Source organism: Pseudophryne corroboree, chromosome 10 (genome assembly GCF_028390025.1).
Source record: "Pseudophryne corroboree isolate aPseCor3 chromosome 10, aPseCor3.hap2, whole genome shotgun sequence".
NCBI lineage: Eukaryota > Metazoa > Chordata > Amphibia > Anura > Myobatrachidae > Pseudophryne > Pseudophryne corroboree.
In genome coordinates, this window is record NC_086453.1 from 45281602 (window position 1) to 45302695 (window position 21094).

The 21094-nt window shown below is 36.5% G+C and overlaps 1 long non-coding RNA gene across 1 annotated transcript; it reads right to left on the reverse strand.

Moving 5' to 3' along the window:
* Window positions 1–598: 598 nt before the first annotated feature.
* Window positions 599–13474, reverse strand: LOC134966992 (uncharacterized). The gene is made up of 3 exons (XR_010188758.1): window positions 13401–13474; window positions 2228–2298; window positions 599–662 (listed from the first exon to the last, which is right to left on the reverse strand). It is a non-coding gene; the product is annotated as an uncharacterized LOC134966992 (long non-coding RNA).
* Window positions 13475–21094: the final 7620 nt, after the last annotated feature.

Here is a 21094-nt window from a genome sequence, read left to right on the forward strand (position 1 = left end):
TGAAAGGAAATTTATTTTAACAAAGGAGAAATTATTGAAATATATGAGCTCTGCAGAATAAATTATTTGACCAATTACCCAAGGTTAAGTAAGGACACTCATTTATAAACAGTTTAATTTCTTAATCTGGCTCTTTTAATCAGATTAAGAAACCATAATAATAGTAAATATGAAATAGTAGCTGTAAAATTAGTTACCTGAAAAAATTAAAGCATTTAAAGACTAATTGAGTAATTTAAAGTTTAAGGTAGCTAGAGGAATCATCTGCAATATGAACCTATCTGTGGTGAAGCTCACAACCCTAGGGTATGTTATTTCACAAAATCATCTGGCCACTCTCTGTCCTGCTAAAAACAATCCACTTCTTTTCTAAAAAGACTAATACTTCAGAACTGGTCTGCACAAGGTGGGAGACAAACAGGGCTTCACTCATGATTTACCAGTAAGCAACTTTGACAGTTCCATATTGATTGCACTACGTTTATTTAGCTGTTACTGTGTATGAATTACAATTCTATTGTGTGTACAGTATGCACACGAATCTTACAAGAATATGACTTACCAGACAAGCATAAAAGACTGAAAATGTTGGATAGTTACCTGTATTCTCTGCTTTGGAAATTCGTTTTAGACTTTAGAACTTCTTGTGAATACTGTAGTATCTTTATTTGGTGAAAACAAATGATTTTAAGAGATCTATATCTACAGTATATGCTACAGTATAATGAGTATTTACTTCAGTATTTGCTCATTTATAATGAGCTTGGATTCTACTGCCTTAACGTTATTCTTTATATTCAGAACTCATGATATGACATAATAATATATTAATACGTGAGACCAGGCCACTATCAGGATTGTGTTAGTATATTGTTTGTCAGTGTTGTGATTGCCGGTATTTCATCTGTCAGCACGTGTGCTAGGATTACTCTTTGTCAATATTGTATTGGTGTTGGTATTTTGACTACCGGGATTGTGTTAGTATCGGTATATTGTTTGTCAGTCTTGTGATTGCAGGTGTTTCTTCTGTCAGCATTAGTGCTGGAATTATTCTTTGTCAGTATTGTATTGGTGTCGGTATTTTGACTATTGGAATTGTGTTAGTGTTGGTATATTGTTTGCCGTGTTGTGGTTGTCTGTATTTTGTATGTCGGAATGTCAGTGTTTGGTATTCTGACTGGGGGGTTTGTGGTCTGTAAGGATTACAACCTTGCCGGCGTTGTGTTTACCAGTATTTCGATTTTTCAGTAACTTCACTGTGTCAGTGTCTTCACAGTGTCTGTATTTTGTGTTGTTGGTTTTTATTATCGTCTTGACCTGTCAGTATTTTGAGTGTCGGTATTTGAGGTGTGCCGGTTTTTAAGCTGTATTGGTATATTGGTTGTATGTTTAGTGTGCCTGTCGGGATTTTTTTGTTTGTGATTTGGTTGCCGATATTATGTTTGTCAGCATTGCATCAAGCAGTATATTAACTGCGACCATATTAATCAATACTAGCCAAGCCTGTACTAGGAAGCCTGGGATTAGTTATATATATATATATATATATATATATATATATATATATATTTTTTTTTTTTTTTATTTTTTTTTGGGGGGGGGGTCCTCACATCATTTGTTTTGATTTTCCCCTTTTTTTACTTTTTATACATCAAAATCTGTACAGATACTATGGGTCTGAACAGTGCTTGACACCCATTGCTGATTGACAGCAGCTTTTATGGGTTTTTTGGTGATAGAAGTGCTTTAAAATGGATAGCCATCAATTGGCAGATTTTAAATGACAAACAAAACCAATTCTTGGTACAGACTTTAGACACTAAAAAGCTATTGGTTATTAATTGAATCCCAAACCAATGCTAAGTAAATTTACATCATAGACTTTCATCACCAGTTTGCAATGATCACTACTGAAAAGTTTTAGAATTTGTACAAAAGTCACTTTTGAACCTATTTTTTTAAATATATTTAAAGAATCAAATTGCATATTCTTTAGGATTAAAATAGCTTTTAAATTACTTTTTTTTGTTTTAATCATAAACTAAAGATTTGTACTTTGATTATCTAATAAAATGAGTGAAACCTGTAAATAAACATTATCACTCATTACCACAAATGTGCAAAATAGAAAAGGTAACAAAAATTTTCATTGGGATAAACCATACCTAAATATGTATAACATTTTCACACATAGAAATACATTTTTCTACTTAAACAATATACTTACCCAGGGAAATAATCATCTGTCCAATTATTTGAGGTCTGATTTAAATCAGCAATCTCCATGTTGGCTCTTCCCTACAAACAGATCAATAATGTGCAGTATCATAGACATTTAAATGGTTGTAAACAAACATAAAAACTAAAATACATATTACTGTTCACAAAAGTAATTTGTTACAAATTTAGTAAATGACATCCATTTAAATTAAGAGATTAAAAATAAATGACAATTAATTCCCCATAGCTATTTTATAAATTGTTCATAATCTAAGTGTTTTAAAATGAACAGCGGAATAACACAATCAAAATAGGTTTTTGAATGTTTAACTGTAACAATTGCAACTTCATTATTCTCTAAGACTAAATAACTTTAGTTTTATTTCAAATACATCATGTTCAACAAATTGCTTCTCTGCATTTCACTTCATGGTATCCTTTCCAAAGCAATTACATAATTCACTCTCCCTGCCACTCACCCATCTCAGAATCAGAATCAGCTTTATTGGCCAGGTATACTTGCATATACTAGGAATTTGTCTTCGATTTGCTATACAACAGCCAATTAGGTAACAGATAAGCAGGTGGGGGGGGGGGGGGCAAGTAAAGTCACACAGATAGGTATACCATAGGGACGCAAGTTAGTTACATGTACGTCTAGTCAGTCAATGTTCAGGAGTTCAGCAGGCAGACCACATGGGGAAAGAAACTTTTGAGGCTTCTGGTGGACCTGGCGGGGACGGCCCTGTAACACCTGCCTGAAGGAAGCAAGTTAAACATGGTATGGCCGGGATGTAGTTGGTCTTTTACTATCTTCATTGCCCGCTTTTTAGCTATGGACAGGTACAGGTCCTGGACTGAGGGAAGGTCGGCCCCGATGATCTTCTCTGCAGTTCTGACCACCTTTTGGAGCCTGCATCTGTCCCTCGCACTGGCGGAGCTGTGCCATACGAGTATTGAGGAGCACAGTACCGACTCCACAATCGCGGAGTAGAAGAGGAGCAGAAGCTTCTGTGGGATGTTGAACTTCCTTAGTTGCCTGAGGAAGAACAACCTCTGCTGTGCTTTCCCAACAGTGGCGTCTGTGTTGGACCCCCATTTAAGGTCCCGGGAGATTGTGGTCCCTAGAAACTTGAAGGAGTCCACTAGAGATACCACACTTTCAGCAATCGTTAGCGGAGGTGCACTAGATAACTTCTTCCTGAAGTCCACTATCATCTCTGCAGTTTTGAGAGGGTTGAGCTCAAGGTTGTTGTGGATGCACCACTGGGCCAACCTGTCTACTTCCCGTCTATAGGCTGATTCATCCCCGTCCTTGATGAGGCCGATGACGGTAGTGTCATCAGCAAATTTTATGATCTTTACTGATTGCACCTCTGAGGTACAGTCACAGGTACAGTGTACAGGGAGAAGAGCAGGGGTGAGAGGACACAGCACTGAGGGCCCCCTGTACTAATGGACCGTGCTTGAGAGGTGAATTCCCTGTACACATTGCCTCCTCAATTGTCCACTCCCCTCTGATTAACACTCATGAGCTTTCTACTTATCATTATACATTAACCATAACATCCACAACCTGTCACCATAAAAAAAAACATTCACAAACCTCCTACACTCACATCTATCTCTCTCTGCTGGTTCTGATAGCTGGTGATATTTCATCAAATCAGGGACCAAACCACTTGTCCCACTCACATTCACCTGATTTGCAGCAATGTAGAAATCCTGCCAACATACACATCATGTCTCCCTTCACCCTCCAAATCGCTAAAATGTGCCTTATGGAATGCAAGCTCTGTTTTTACCAAATTAACATCTATCCATAACACAGCCTCCCCTGCAGCACTGTCACATGGTGGTCTCCACTTCACACACACCTCCAGTCCAGGTAACAGTAAAGGAGGTGGAGTTGGACTTTCCTAATCCTTCGCATACACAGTTCTACAACAGGTTCTATCACTCACATTTACATCATTTGAAGTACATTCTAGCAAGATTTACACTTGTTTCTCTCTGTGTGTTGCAGCTATCGCCCACCTTGTTAACCTAAACAATTTCTGGAAGATTTTTCTGCTTGGCTCCCTCACTTCCTATCTTCTGGTGTCTCCACCATCATCATGGGTGATTTCAATATTGCTATTGATAGTCTGAAATCTGCTGCTCATGCCCCGAATCTACTCTCTCTAAACTCCACTCTCGGCTTCTCCCAATAAACTGACTCCTCTACTCATCAGGAGGGTCACTGCATTGATCTAGCATTAACCGGACTATGCTCAGTTTCTGAATTCACTAACACTTCTTTACCGCTCTCAGATCACAATCTTATCACCTGCATGCTCTCCTCCAATACTACAAACTCAGTGTCACTGAAGTATTCCAATCCTTCTCAAACACACAGAAATATTAATGCAAATAATTTTCAAGAACTTTCCACCTCTCTGCAACAACTGCTTTAACCTAATTCTGCATTCACTTCTCCTGAGATGGCTGTATCACACCTGAACCAGACTCTAGAAATAGCTCTTGATGAAGTAGCTCCAACTAATCATCACACTCTACATAGGTCTAGATGCCAACAATAGCACTCTAAATTAACAAGACACCTAAAAAAAATCTTATGTAAAGTTGAATATCAGTGGTATAAATCTCATATTCCAATGACTTACTCAAATATAATAGGTATATTTCAGTCCTGGCACAAGTTAGTGATTATAACTAGTGTAGCAAATGTGAAATTGCATCTGCCTGGCTGTCTAGAGGAGTGCAAACCCTCTAATAAAAAGGCTATCAGAAAGAAATCCGCAGCACTGCTGTAGCACAAACTTAACACACTGTATACAATTATTAACAATTTATTTATTTAAAAAAGAATAAAGCTATATAGAGCAACATTTTTGCATTTGGATAAAATAATGTAGCTCTGCATCAGCAGTTTAAAAAAACAGTAAATAATTTATTTTTTAATTAAAGGCTGTATATTAATAGATCTCAGAGATACTGTTTTAGCAAACAAAATGACAATACAAATTGGCCAACAGCAGCTTTTTGTATCCACATTAATTTATGATAATAGTAGTACCAACAGTGGTTGGCATACATTTTAATGCTGTGCAGATTCTCAGTGCAGTCCCATCAATCTCTACACAGCAAAGTGTCACTCACCGGAGTTCTCTGTTAAGTGGCTTGTTTAAGAGAATCCGGGTGCTAGGCACATAGGTAGCATTGTAATATATAACAAAGCAGGGCACATATGCGAGCGATGTATAACCTGCTGGAATGGAACTTAATTTAGCAGGAGGTAATGATCTCCTTAGGAGCCCACCAGGGCCATTGGTGCAACTGGGTATATCACCCTTCATCTGATGTTTATGCTCTGTGGGGAAGCTGGCAATAGTGCTGTGCTTTAAAAATCACTCTGCATGAGGCTTCAATGCATTTCTCTGCTCCTGGCAGCTTTCTCAGAAGAAGTTGCCTCATGCAGTATAGGAAGCTGTGTAAATCCTTGATCCACAGTTTAGTCCAATTAATTAATTAATTAGTTGAAAGGGATTTCAGCATAAGTAAGCTTGCAGTTTTGTTATAGATGTTCAGTAAAAACACATCAATCAAAAATCAAATATTGTAGACAAATAAATAAACAAACAAACACATGTACAAAGAGAGTTTAAATACATAATACATAGTTCCCAAAGCCGTAAATACATTATATGCTTATACTTATATGAACATCACCTGCCACAGATGGACAGTTTCTATCATCATAAAAAGAGGGGAAAACAGATGGAGAAAAAGAGGGAGAAAAAGAGAGGGTGTACAATCCGGTTGGTGTAGAGTCTTGTACAAATAATTCCATCATAGTACTGTATAAACTGCTGGTGGTCAATTGGTTAGGAGGAAAATATGTGTTAGATAATCTATTAATTCAATATATCTTTATATAAGGAGGTAGAAATATTATAAGTACAAAATTACAAAAAAATGACTACCTAAGTTTATTTTTGATACACAACTTTTACCCGAAGGTAAACAAGAACTCTCCTATGATGGGGCACTCAGGTGGTATTTATCATTTTGTGCTACACCTAAGTTTATTCTCATATATAAAACAGTCTACCTCTTATTGTAATGCCCTGGACACTACCAAACAAACATATTTTCAAACTCTAATCTCTGCTCAAGCCTCTAACTCAAAATTACTTTTTAATACATTTAAATAACTTCTAACCCCTCCATTCAAGGTTGGCGACAGAGGGGCTTAAATGGGACACCTGTACAGTGTCCCAAGGATCAGAGGGGCCCCAAGGATATGCTGCTTAGTGCCGGACAGGGTTGTGAGGCGTCTTGTCCAAATAGGGCAATGAGCTACAGGCAGTGTGGCCACAGTCTCAGAGTGACAGGAGCCTCTCACACACAGTCTATCGGGTCCAGCTCTGTTGCAGGCAGTTATGGGACATGGCAGCATATCTGCTAGCCAGGATTCCTGTGCCCTGAGCTGACCTCTACTAGTGGAGTCTGCTTGGCGGTATTCAGGTCTGGGTACTAGGGAGTACAGTGCAGGTGAGCCTTTCACCAGAGTAAGAGTGGCTTGGTGAAGGGACAAATGGTTTTGGGATGGGGTGGTGGAGTTGTGAATGCAGCATGGAGTCAATGGGGAGAGGCAGACTGTGGGTAGTGTGAGAGGAAAGAGAGATAGGGAGACACAGGCTGTGGTGAATGTGGGTGAGTAAGAATACTGTAGATATACATATTTATATATGTGTATAAATATATATATATAAACAGTTTCTTATATAGTGCAGAAAATCTGTTGTGCTTTAATATATAATATATATATGAGAAGATTAGTTACGCTGATGCGCTCCTTCCTGTACTGTATTTATCTATGAAGATTGTTCGTAAAGGTAGTTCACTCAGCAGTAGCTCAAGTAGTGACTTCAACACTAGAACCACAGATTCCTCTGTGGGTGGCAGTTCAGTTCCTTATATAACACTTGGTATGTGCTTGTTTGGGTAATCTGTAAAGACAGTGGAGGAGGGAACAAGCACCTGATAGTGTAGTATCTTTGGGTACAATGACAACACACATGTACAATATAGGTAGTACCCATACCAGATTCTCCGAATTACATCAGCCTGTAGTTAGATCATTGATGAAGCAGCTCCCAAGACATGTGTCCACTATCTTTATGATACCTCTTATGCGGTTAAACTTGTGGTTTCTGGACAGCTACCATTTCTTCATTGCTCTCAGCAAAGTTGGTCTCTAGATATATTTGTAAACAGACGTGATTCTGGGATATTTCCCTTTTCTTATGTAAGTTTGTTTTATTTGGCACAATGGAAAATCAGACAAAGATCCTGTACTGCATATACCTGTGACAGTGGACAATGGAGGGTCTTTACTCTACCAATACCACCGGGTTGGGGGAAAGGTAGCTCGGCAAATCTCTACAATGCTGGCATGTGATTACTATCAGGCACTTGTTCCCTCCTCCATTGTCTTTACATATATATATATATATATATATATATATATATATATATATACTGTATGTATATATATATATATATATATAATAATCTGAGGGGGCCCCCAGAGGTATCACTGTACCATGCCCCAAGATTTCTACTGCCAGCCCTGCCTCCCTCACCCAACCAACCTGCCAATATCAAGACACAAGATCTTGCTTCCTACTTCAATTACAAGATTGATAAGATCTGAGATAAAATGGTAGTGACCTTCTCAATCATCTAGCTGAACTCCCTGGCACTCTTTCTTCATTTGAACCCACAAATGAAGATGAAGTATCAATGCTCTGCTCGTCCTGCTACTCTACTACCTCTCCTCCTGATCCTATACCCTTACACATAAGTAAATATCTGTCTCTTGTGATCATTCCAACCTTAACTAATATATATAATCTGTCCCTCGCTACTAGGTTCTTTCATTCACTGTTCAAGCATGCAGTGATTACTCCCATTCTGAAAATAAAATTATTCTGAACCTAACTTTCTCTCAAACTACCATCCAATCTCTCAGCTCCCATGCCTCTCCAAACTACTTGAGAGACTTGCCTACACTCACCTCACACACTTTCTTAACTCACGCAACTTTTTGGACCCACTTAAGTCAGGCTTTAATTCCCTATCCACATAGACAGCACTGACTAAAGTAGTGAATGATCTGGTCACTGTGAAGTCTAAATGCTATTTCTCACTTCTTATTCTTCTAGATCTCTCTCCTGCATTTGACACTGCTGATCACTCTCTTCTCATACAAACACTGCAATCCCTAGGTCTGCAAGACAAAATCCTTTCTTGGTTCTCATTCTATCTAATCACTCCTTCAGTGTCCACTTTTCTTAATTCACCTCCTCTTTGCTACCTCTTTCAGTTGGAGTACCGCAAGGCACAATCTTAGGTCCTCTGCCTTTCTCAATCTGTACCACTTATCCTGGCAAACTAATCAGCTCTTTTGGATTTCAGTATCATCTGTATGTAGATGATACTCAATTCTACCTATCCTCCTAAGATTTGTCACCATCTGTATTGGGCCATGTCACTGAATGCCTTTCTGCCATTTCGTCTTGGATGTCAACTTGCCACCTCAAACTTAAAATTTCCAAAACAAAGTTAATTATATTTCCACCAGACAATAGTAGTTACCAACCTGATATCTTTATCACTGTTGAGAACTCGACAATCAGTCCTATCCCACAAGCTCGTTGCCAAGGTGTCATCCTTAACTCTGAACTGTCCTTTATTCCCCACATTCAATCTTTCTTAAAATCATGTTGTATGTATCTTAAAAACATATCCAAAATACGACCATACCTTACACAAGACACTGAAAAAACTCTAATCCATGCTCACATTATCTCCTGCATTGACTATTGCAATAGTCTTCTTACTGGTCTTATCAAAAAGAGACTCTCACTACTGCAATCCATTCTGAATGCAGCTGTGAGGCTTATCTACCTTGCTAGATGTTCATCAGCTGCAGATCCACTCTGTCATTCCCTCCATTCGTTACATGTATTCTACCATAATCAATATAAAATACTTTTACTCACACACAAGGCCATTAAACTAACTACACCAATGTACATTTCTTAACTTATCTCAAAATATCTCCCAACTTGACATCTCCTCTCTTCACAAGATCTACGTCTCAACATCCACACCCATTATTCACTCCCTATTCATTAAAACACTAATTCACAAGAACACTATTTCATTTGGAACGTATTTCACTTGAACTATTCATTGCACAACAATTTCCTTGATATTGCCTTGCGTATTGAGAGTCAAGAGATATTCACTACTACTTATAGTAAACAAGTTGATTGATATATTTTTAAACTAGAGATGTTGTCATTTTGCACCTTGGATGCAAAATATTCCCAAGATTCAATATTATAGGTTGTGCCATTACTGTTCTGATGATTCTTATCTTGCTATACAAGCAATGGAACTCAAAGACGCCTTTAAAGAACAGGGATACCCAGAAGTTTTACTAAAAAGGGCTTTTCAAGAAGCATTTATTAAATACAGAGGATCTTTACTTTTAATAGCTGAAAAACACCAGAAACCTTCAAGGCTATCTTGCTCCTAGTCATTTGACTCCTAGTCCATTAAAACCAATCTCAGAATATATAGAAAATAACCGGTTTTATTTCTTTGTATAACCAGAAGACTGTTATAAATGTTCACATTTTTGATGTATAACTTACAAATTTATTAAACATTAAAGTAGTAAATTTGAATCGCAAACTTTAGGACAACCATTTGATATTCAGGATTTCATTAATTGTCAAAAAAGGTATGTGGTTTATCTGATTACCTGTACATGTGGAGCTCAATATGTGGGGAGATCCCTAAAAAGGAGGTTTTTGGAACATAGGCTTAATGTGATTAAAGGTATTAACACTCATAGCTTGTCAGGATTCACCATAAGCGAAGGAAACAGATTTAACCTTCTCTGCAAGAGAAAAGCCTTTTGGATTTTTGCTCTTAATGCCCTGTCTCTAATTGGTTTAAATTAAAATATTGAGATTATATTATTAATATCTGATATATATATATATATATATATATATGGGAATTTCAATTTGGTATTAGGTGCTTTAGTAAGAGAATTCTCATGTTACCATGAATCAATTGGTATAACTATGAGTGGTGCTTATTTAACAAGATACAGCTTATTTAACAAGACACACCTTATTAAATTGTTGAAATCGAAGAAGTTATGACAGGATTATTGTGGTCATGGGGCCTCATTTTTATTATTATATAATTCACCTTGTAATGATAATAATGTTAATAATAGTAATAATGATGATGATGATGATGATGATGATGATGATAATAATAATAATAATAATAAATAGACTATAAATGATGAAGGAAAAATCCATGTTAGGTGAGATTTGAACCGTGGATCTTATGATGATGAAGACATAGCTCTAGCCAGTGGGCCATACAACATACTGTGCAAATTAACTATTATAGACATATTTAGTTTCATATAATATGACATCTTCTTGAGTAGAGTAGTGAGACAGATAATATTAATAATGTTTCTAATTGATTTAATATTGGTGATTGTTTGTTATGCCATTTAAACCATGAAAATTTGCTATACTGTGATTAAAAGGTTAATGTAGACACACTGTACTTTTTTATGCTTTGCACATTAAATAATAACAAAATAATGGAACTTCAACTGGGGTTAGATTTGAACCATGAACCCTGTAATAATGGAGATGTGGTCTTGACCTGTTGAGCCACAGAGATTGTTATAGAAGTCAGCTATTAAAAGTATATTTAATATAATTATGTTATCTCCCTAAAATGGAATAGAGATGCAATATTGTTTTACTGTGATTAGATGGTTAATATAAATATACGCAATTTTCTAAGTTAAAATGGAGTGTAATTATAAAAAAATAAAAATAAAAAACCTCAAAATGATGCAGTACTTGAATCACGGACCACTTGGTGACAGAGATGTGGCTCTAGTCAGTTAAGCCACAAGGATGGCTATTAAGGGCAACTATTTGAAGCATATTTAACAAGAATAAGTAATCTCTTCAAAGTGGATCAGTGATGCCTAGTTCTAGTAACATATAAATAATTATGTGCTTACTGTATCTCTTATATACTGATACATATAATGATGTTTATAGTTTAAATGTCTTAAAATATGTTGTAAATACTTCTCACCTCTATTTTCTTGATTAATTATTTCACTTTTATGTTGATCACCGTTTATACCCAGGTGTACTAATTATAAATAACAGCTTATTGTCTGCTTTCAGTATAAATACACTAACTGGAACTAATTCACACCTATGGACTCCTTTTGATGAAACTGCCAAGCTCTGGAGGCAGAGAAATGCATTAAGGAGAGTGGAACCCACATTCCATGGACTTATTCTACCTGGGAAAGCCTGCTACTATCTGCAACTAAGGCGTGTCTTTGCAGCTACAATCTCCCTCCGTTTAGGGTTACCACCTCATCCCTTTAATTCTGGACACATACTAATTACACAGGATCTGTGGCTGTCTGCCTTCAAGACTCCATTTCACCTGGTTTTAATCAGCCACAGAACCTGCGTAATTAATATGTGTACAGAATTAAAGGGATGAGGTGATAAGCCTACCTTCTCTCCTGCTCACAAAGACAAGCAACTAACAGACTGTAAGGGGATCACTCTGGTCATAGTCAGCTCACAGTTCACAGAAGGACTGATCTGGATCTACAGTATACACACAGCGCTGGGAGTACACATGAGAAAGACTCTGACTGGGGGTTGTGTCATCAGCTTCCATCACATGGTGATCTGCGTGAGCCTGGGACTTCTGTACCTGTGGTGACCTATTTCTTCACTGTGCATTCTGAAAAGGGTGTTGACCATAGCATGACTGCTAGATAATTACATCTAAATGCTATGAAGCTGTTTATTGTACACTGAAGGGCAGATGTATTAACCTGGAGAAGGCATAAGGAAGTGATAAACCAGTGATATGTGCAAGGTGATAAAGGCACCAGCCAATCAGCTCCAATATGTAAATTAACAGTTAGGATCTGATTGGCTGGTGCCTTTATCACCTTGCACATATCACTGGTTTATCACTTCCTTATTCCTTCTCCAGGTTAATACATCTGCCCCTGAGAGCTGGAGTGAACACAAATATATGCAGTCATATCAGCTTGAACTTTCTAAAGGAGAAATCTGTTGCACAATAATTTATTAAGGCTACCTAGTAAAATATTATATATTGGGCGGTACGGATGGTGTAATGGTTAGCATTACTGCCTCACAGCATTGAGGTCATGGGTTCGATTCCCACCATGGCCCTAACTGTGTGGAGTTTGTATATTCTCCCTGTACTTGCATGGGTTTCATCTAGGTACTCCAGTTTTCTCCCACAATCCAAAAATATATACTGGTAGGTTAATTGGCTGTCAACAAAAATGATCCCTATTGTGAATGTGTGTACATGTGATAACTCCACTGGGGCAGGGACTGATGTGAATTACCAAATATTCTCTGTAAAGTGCTGCAGAATATGTGTGCACTATATAAATAACTGGAAATAAATAAATATTACTGAAGTTTATTTAATATGGAAAAAGGGGATGCGTGGATTATATATGTTTATGTGTTTTAATTGTTAATATTTTAATTGATATTAAAATTAACATGCGCTCTCTTGTGATAATAATAAAATTATTACTTTATGCTTCTCTTAGTAATAACTGCATTTACCTCATTATTTTAAATAAAATAAAGGCTATAATTTATCGGTTAACTAATTATTTTCTTTGTCTGTAAAAAGATCCTTCAGCATTTGGTAGTGATTACAAAACTTTTTATTTTTATTAGATGTGTATATATAATTTTGGTAATGTATTCTATTTTTTGATACTCATTAATAATAATTTATTTAGTAGTTCAATAGATCAAATTTTAATTCAGCAATTATTGTACTGTATAAGCAGCATTTGTTAACAGATGATAGTGATATTTTTTCCAATTTGCTAATGATGTAAATGGCTGTCATTTAATATATCCATTCTACTTTCAGACCTCACTCACTGTATTTAAGTTCATACATTGTCAATAGTACATACATATTATTTTCTTTTGATTGATTACTTTTATTTTCCTTACTTTATTATCTTAGAATGGAAATTTCACAACTTCTGTTCAAATATCTTTGATAGTTTAGAGGTTTTTCATTTTTGTTTCAGTGAATATCAGCCGTTCCAGATATCTGCAAAAACTGGAATACAAAACAAACACAACCATGGAGAAGCAAGTTTAATTGCCGTTAATTAGATACTGTAGTTACAAAGTAATAGCTTGCTAATACTTACTTTCTAATTAAAATTGGAATAACACTTATTACTACAGGTTGAATCTCCCATGTCTGATAATCTGATATCCGAATTCCAATTTTTTTTTTTAGATTCAGTATTGTCACATTTGCTTTCTGATATTTCAATGTAAACAAACTTGTTTTTCATGCACAAATTTAATAATGTATAAAATCCCCTTTAGGTTATGTGTTTAAGGTGTACATGAAACAAATACACTTCATGTTTTGACTTGAGTCCCATAATCAAGCTATTTCATTATGGGATGCAGATAGTCCAAAATACAAAAAAATCCAAAATACTACTAGCCACAAGTATTTCAGATATGGAAGACTCAATCTGTAGTATTCTTATTCTTCTTTTTCTTCTTCTTTTTCTACTTCTTCTTATAATTATTATTATAATAATAGTAATAATAATAATAATAATAATAATAATACAGGTTGGGTATCCCATATCCATATATTCCAAAATATGGAATATTCCGAAATACAGACTTTTTTGAGTGAGAGTGAGATAGTGAAATCTTTGTTTTCTGATGGCTCAATGTACTCAAACTTTGTTTAATACACAAAGTTATAAAAAATATTGTATTAAATGACCTTCAGGCTGTGTGTATAAGGTGTATATGAAACATATATGAATTGTGTGTATGTACACAAACTTTGTTGAATGCACAAAGTATATTATAACATTGGCTAAAATGACCTTCAGCCTGTGTGTATAAGGTGTATATCAAACATAAATGCATTCTGTGCTTAGACTTAGGTCCCATCGCCATGATATCTCATTATGGTATGCAATTATTCCAAAATACGGAAAAATCCGATATCCAAAATACTCCTGGTCCCAAGCATTTTGGATAAGGGATACTCAACCTGTAATAATCTTTTTCTTCAGATATTACCAGTTGCCAAGTGTTACTGCCTTTTTAATTAACCCAGCTTCGTTATGTTTTCAATGTTTATAAAACTTCTTTATATCAGCCTCTTCCACCAGCACACACTGTATGCTCTGTGTGTTATTTATGAAGAGTGATTACTAGTAATTAAGAAATTAGGTGCAGATACATACTGTATATATAATTATATAATATAGACTGTGCTGCACTAATACATAATTAGCAACCCTTGAGGCTCTAAGAAGAATCTATTCAGGCTGAGATTGGTTGCATCCTTTAGGTGAGATGCCTTATTCTACCTATCATTGGCATCAATGGTATCAAGTACAGTAGCTATTACTTTATATGGTTTAGCAGGAGATATTTCAATATACTGCAAAGTATTATTGGCTAATTCTATACAAATGATGGGATGCCTTGGAATTGAACTACCTCTTGTGTCAAGAAGATGAATCAGTGTTGTCTGATAACTTAGACAAAAGTTGTGTAGTACTCTTGTTTGTTGTTACTTTGTATAATTAAGTTATTTTATTTTGTTTCAGTCAAATGTTTGCACTGTGTCTATTTCCTTCAGTCAGATGAACAAAAAAAAACCCCCAAAACATAACTCAGATTAAAAATATGGCCAATCTCCCCAGGATGAAGCCAGACATGGATCAAAATGAAATTACAAAAGAAAAAAACAAAAAAGATGCTCATATTGTAGTATTTTCACTCCCACTATTCTAGGGAAAAGGGAAGTGGAAAAACTACTGCACAAGTACTATACTATATATTATTTTTCTACGAACCACATATTATTTTCTATTTCATAGATTTGAGTTAATTATGGGGGTGCTGCCACACACCGTGGTGTTACCAACATTAGAGAACTTGTTTACCAAAGAGAAGAAAGAATTGGTCTTAAGTGGCGCACAAAAATGATTGAACAATTACCTAAAATATAACTTTTATTCTAGTTTATTTAAAAGACCTGTAACTGTGAAATATTAAAACCAACATGTAATAACAAGACAAAGTGTATGCATTAAAAACACACGCTGCACTCAGAGTGTCATGCACTGCTCTTCTATTTACTTAGTGGGTACAATGACCTCTATAAATTTTGTGTGTATTGTCTGATACTAAGTGAATAAAAATTTGTATCAGTATCCGTATTGCAATCTGTCTCTGTTTTATGTCAGTTACCAAACTCTCCAGTATATTGTGAAATATTATATCACTTATGAGATTTTCAGTGTGTCTGTGTTAATACACCCAGTCACTCTAGAATTTTAATAGCTGCTGGCTGGTGAACCCCTATCTCATATACAGGTTGAGTATCCCTTATCCAAAATGCTTGGGACCAGAGGTATTTTGGATATCGGATTTTTCCGTATTTTGGAATAATTGCATACCATAATGAGATATCATGGTGATGGGACCTAAATCTAAGCACAGAATGTATTTATGTTACATTTACACCTTATACACACAGCCTGAAGGTCATTTTAGCCAATATATTTTGTAACTTTGTGCATTAAACAAAGTGTGTGTACATTCATACAATTAATTTATGTTTCATATACACCTTATACACACAGCCTGAAGGTCATTTAATACAATATCTTTAATAACGTTGTGTATTAAACAAAGTTTGTGTACATTGAGCCATCAAAAAACAAAGTTTTCACTATCTCACTCTCAGTCAAAAAAGTCCGTATTTCGGAATATTCCGTATTTCGGAATATTTGGATATGGGATACTCAACCTGTATCAACAGTTTTTACTCTGCAAGGTGCATGTGTATAGTTTTAGTTTCCGAAGGTTTGCTGTTATTTTTACCAATTGTTTATGATATATCGCAGCAATTGGAATAATATTAAATGATTGTCATACTGAACAGCCCGTTAGGATTCTATAATATTGACTAGTGCTCTCAATCCTCGTAGTCAGCACTATCATACAAAAAAATAATATGTCTCACTGTTGGTACATTCCACCCTTTATTGCAGTGATCATAACCAAGAATCCTAACTTAAGTGGCGTTCATTTATTGTGAGTATATTCTTATTCTCTAATGTCACCCTAAGTGATCAATTAAGATTCCATATTATTAACTGGTGCTCTCAATCCTTGTAGTCAGCACTGTCAATGTAAAAAAGAAATGCTGTGTCTCACTGTTGGTACATTCCACCTTTTATTACAGTGATCATAGCTTAGAATCTCAAATTGGATGGCATTCACTTATTATAAGTGTGTTATTCTTTGAGGTACTAAATGTATCTCATTGTACTACACCCATTTGTTGCAGAGAAATGATACTTTATTATGAGAAATTATTCAAGGGAATTCACTGCTCTATGTATGCAGCTTTAGATTAGAGTGAGTGAGTTGAAACATTAAATTGTTTCCAAAGTGGTCCACACATTTAATTCTCTCTGGAGACTTGGTTATTTTTGTAACAGATTTGTTGCAATTATTTCTATGTAGAGTCTGCGGGTCAATAGGTACATATGATAGTTATTAAGTATCAACCTCCTGCCATTCCACCTCAAGTTATTACACAATTGTTCACAGTGTATTCAGAGCAGCTGCGTGCCACTGAATATTAGGTGAGGGCAGTAATGGTTTCCTATTCTAAAACAGACAATTCCAGCTTTTTACTCCTATATAGTAGTGTCTTATGATATTATATTCAATCCACTATGAGCTACTGCTTATGGTTAGATGCTTGATATACTTGTTATAGGGCAGGTGTTTAGTTACCATGTATTGATTATAATATCATTTATAATATATCCCCCACACGTGCATAGGATTGATTACTAAATAGAATCTGCATCATTCAGCCGATTGACTAGAGAGAGCCATGGTTTCATACCCTATCATATTATATTTGCTATAGGATTATATGATATACCACAGGCTCCGTTATATATGCGGTCTATACAGGAGTATGTTAGGCACTGTGTCTCACTTTTAGTATTAAGATTCCTAAGTAGCTGGTTACTTGTGCTGCTAGCTATTTGACTCGCCACCCCTCTACATTAAAAGTACATTTTTGATCTCAATCACACTAGGACAAATACACATATAATTAGCATGCATGCATTATTTCCACTCTAGTGCAGCGTGAACCGCCGACGCGCGTTTCACAGACTGTTTTTTCAGGGCCCTGAAAAAACAGTCTGTGAAACGCGCGTCGGCGGTTCACGCTGCACTAGAGTGGAAATAATGCATGCATGCTAATTATATGTGTATTTGTCCTAGTGTGATTGAGATCAAAAATGTACTTTTAATGTAGAGGGGTGGCGAGTCAAATAGCTAGCAGCACAAGTAACCAGCTACTTAGGAATCTTAATACTAAAAGTGAGACACAGTGCCTAACATACTCCTGTATAGACCGCATATATAACGGAGCCTGTGGTATATCATATAATCCTATAGCAAATATAATATGATAGGGTATGAAACCATGGCTCTCTCTAGTCAATCGGCTGAATGATGCAGATTCTATTTAGTAATCAATCCTATGCACGTGTGGGGGATATATTATAAATGATATTATAATCAATACATGGTAACTAAACACCTGCCCTATAACAAGTATATCAAGCATCTAACCATAAGCAGTAGCTCATAGTGGATTGAATATAATATCATAAGACACTACTATATAGGAGTAAAAAGCTGGAATTGTCTGTTTTAGAATAGGAAACCATTACTGCCCTCACCTAATATTCAGTGGCACGCAGCTGCTCTGAATACACTGTGAACAATTGTGTAATAACTTGAGGTGGAATGGCAGGAGGTTGATACTTAATAACTATCATATGTACCTATTAACCCGCAGACTCTACATAGAAATAATTGCAACAAATCTGTTACAAAAATAACCAAGTCTCCAGAGAGAATTAAATGTGTGGACCACTTTGGAAACAATTTAATGTTTCAACTCACTCACTCTAATCTAAAGCTGCATACATAGAGCAGTGAATTCCCTTGAATAATTTCTCATAATAAAGTATCATTTCTCTGCAACAAATGGGTGTAGTACAATGAGATACATTTAGTACCTCAAAGAATAACACACTTATAATAAGTGAATGCCATCCAATTTGAGATTCTAAGCTATGATCACTGTAATAAAAGGTGGAATGTACCAACAGTGAGACACAGCATTTCTTTTTTACATTGACAGTGCTGACTACAAGGATTGAGAGCACCAGTTAATAATATGGAATCTTAATTGATCACTTAGGGTGACATTAGAGAATAAGAATATACTCACAATAAATGAACGCCACTTAAGTTAGGATTCTTGGTTATGATCACTGCAATAAAGGGTGGAATGTACCAACAGTGAGACATAGTATTTTTTTGTATGATAGTGCTGACTACGAGGATTGAGAGCACTAGTCAATATTATAGAATCCTAACGGGCTGTTCAGTATGACAATCATTTAATATTATTCCAATTGCTGCGATATATCATAAACAATTGGTAAAAATAACAGCAAACCTTCGGAAACTAAAACTATACACATGCACCTTGCAGAGTAAAAACTGTTGATATATGAGATAGGGGTTCACCAGCCAGCAGCTATTAAAATTCTAGAGTGACTGGGTGTATTAACACAGACACACTGAAAATCTCATAAGTGATATAATATCTCACAATATACTGGAGAGTTTGGTAACTGACATAAAACAGAGACAGATTGCAATACGGATACTGATACAAATCTTTATTCACTTAGTATCAGACAATACACACAAAATTTATAGAGGTCATTGTACCCACTAAGTAAATAGAAGAGCAGTGCATGACACTCTGAGTGCAGCGTGTGTTTTTAATGCATACACTTTGTCTTGTTATTACATGTTGGTTTTTATATTTCACAGTTACAGGTCTTTTAAATAAACTAGAATAAAAGTTATATTTTAGGTAATTGTTTAATCATTTTTGTGCGCCACTTAAGACCAATTCTTTCTTCTCTTTGGTAAACAAGTATTTTCACTCCTCATGGATGCTTCTCTGACAATAACATATTTGCATACCCATCCATATCTTGCTTTGGAGCCTATCACGGTATCTCTCATAATGCTTGTGGATGTAGTTCATTTTTATAGTCTCTATTTAAAATGTGATCAATTTAAAAACTTGATCAGTGTGTTCATCTGTTAAAAGCTGCAGCCCCAAACAGACTGACTGTCCACAGGGCCGTCTTTTTGTATGGGCTCAATGGGCTCTTGCCCAATGTCCCCAGGAGTAAAAATGCCCTTGGCTGATAGCTGAGGGTCCCCTCTTTCCAGGGGTACCAGATTTTTGAAAATCGGCCCAGGGGAACCAGAGATATCCAACTTCAAAGCAATGATCCCCATCCAAGCCTGTTAATTGTTCTTCCCAGCCAGATATCTCAGGTTCTGTCTGAGGATATAATCCAAAAGATGGGACTCTCCCCCTTTTTGGTGAACACTGGCAGCTTGTCTCTACTATGCCCGTAACCAGAGATATCAGCCTTCCAGTAGCTGGTCCCTGCTCCAGCTTCACATGCCTGGGATGCAGTTTTATATTTTTGTTGGTGCATTGCTCTGGCTCCTGCACTCTGATCCCCAAGTCCGCAGTACCTCCTGAAAGGTGGGACTCTCTAGTTTTTTTATCTAAGAACTGGAGATATCTGCAGTCACGCAAGCTGCCATCTCACCATAAAATTATGAATATTAAGCTCACTCCACTATCGACCCCTCCCCTACGTATTAAACACCTTCTACCACCTTGAAAGTCATATGCCAGGGCCCCTTCATTCAGCCCAATGTCACCCTTATACAGTTTAGTGTTCTCCTTCCTGCCCCATATGTGCAGTAAAGGAGTAATTAACAGAAATTATCTCTCCAGGTCATACATGCTGAACGGAAGATAGAACACCCCCTACCGCCCGTGGGACATCAAAGCTGCCGCTGATAGCACTTCCCACCCCTACCGCTAGAGGATGGGTAGGGGCCCCAGTGCATTGCTGTGCCCAGGGGCCTACACTGCTGTTAAGACGGCTCTGACTGTCCACAACATCTTTTCATCCAGAGGATGGAAGCTCCTCCAGAACATTGGTACCATGGGATCCTGCATCCCTGAGGAAGTCCTGGTTAACTAAATGCTTTGGTGAGCACTCACCCTCTGGACACTACTTACTGTATGTGTGCAGTAATTCTAGCCAGCAGCTGTATATAAGGCACTTTTTTTTACCAGAATTTGTGATGCGGTTTTATCAATCAGTGCTACTTTCAACTAATGTCTACCTCATATCTGCATCCTCTGTATATAACTATTAGGGTTTTGTGCAATTTGAGTTAAAGGATATATATGGATTCAGTATGAATTCCCGACTGTCAGGATCCTGGCGGTATGTAGACCGACACTGGTATCCCAACAATCAAAATCCTGACACAGCGCTTCGAGCTCAGCACACTATTCTATTTCACCTCGGGTGGTGGCATGAACCACCACCCTAGAGGGAAAACTGGGCATCTGTCGGGATTTCGACAGCCGGCATTGTTTCCGCTGTCGGTATTTAAACTGCTGAGAAATTAACTGCATACCATCTCTC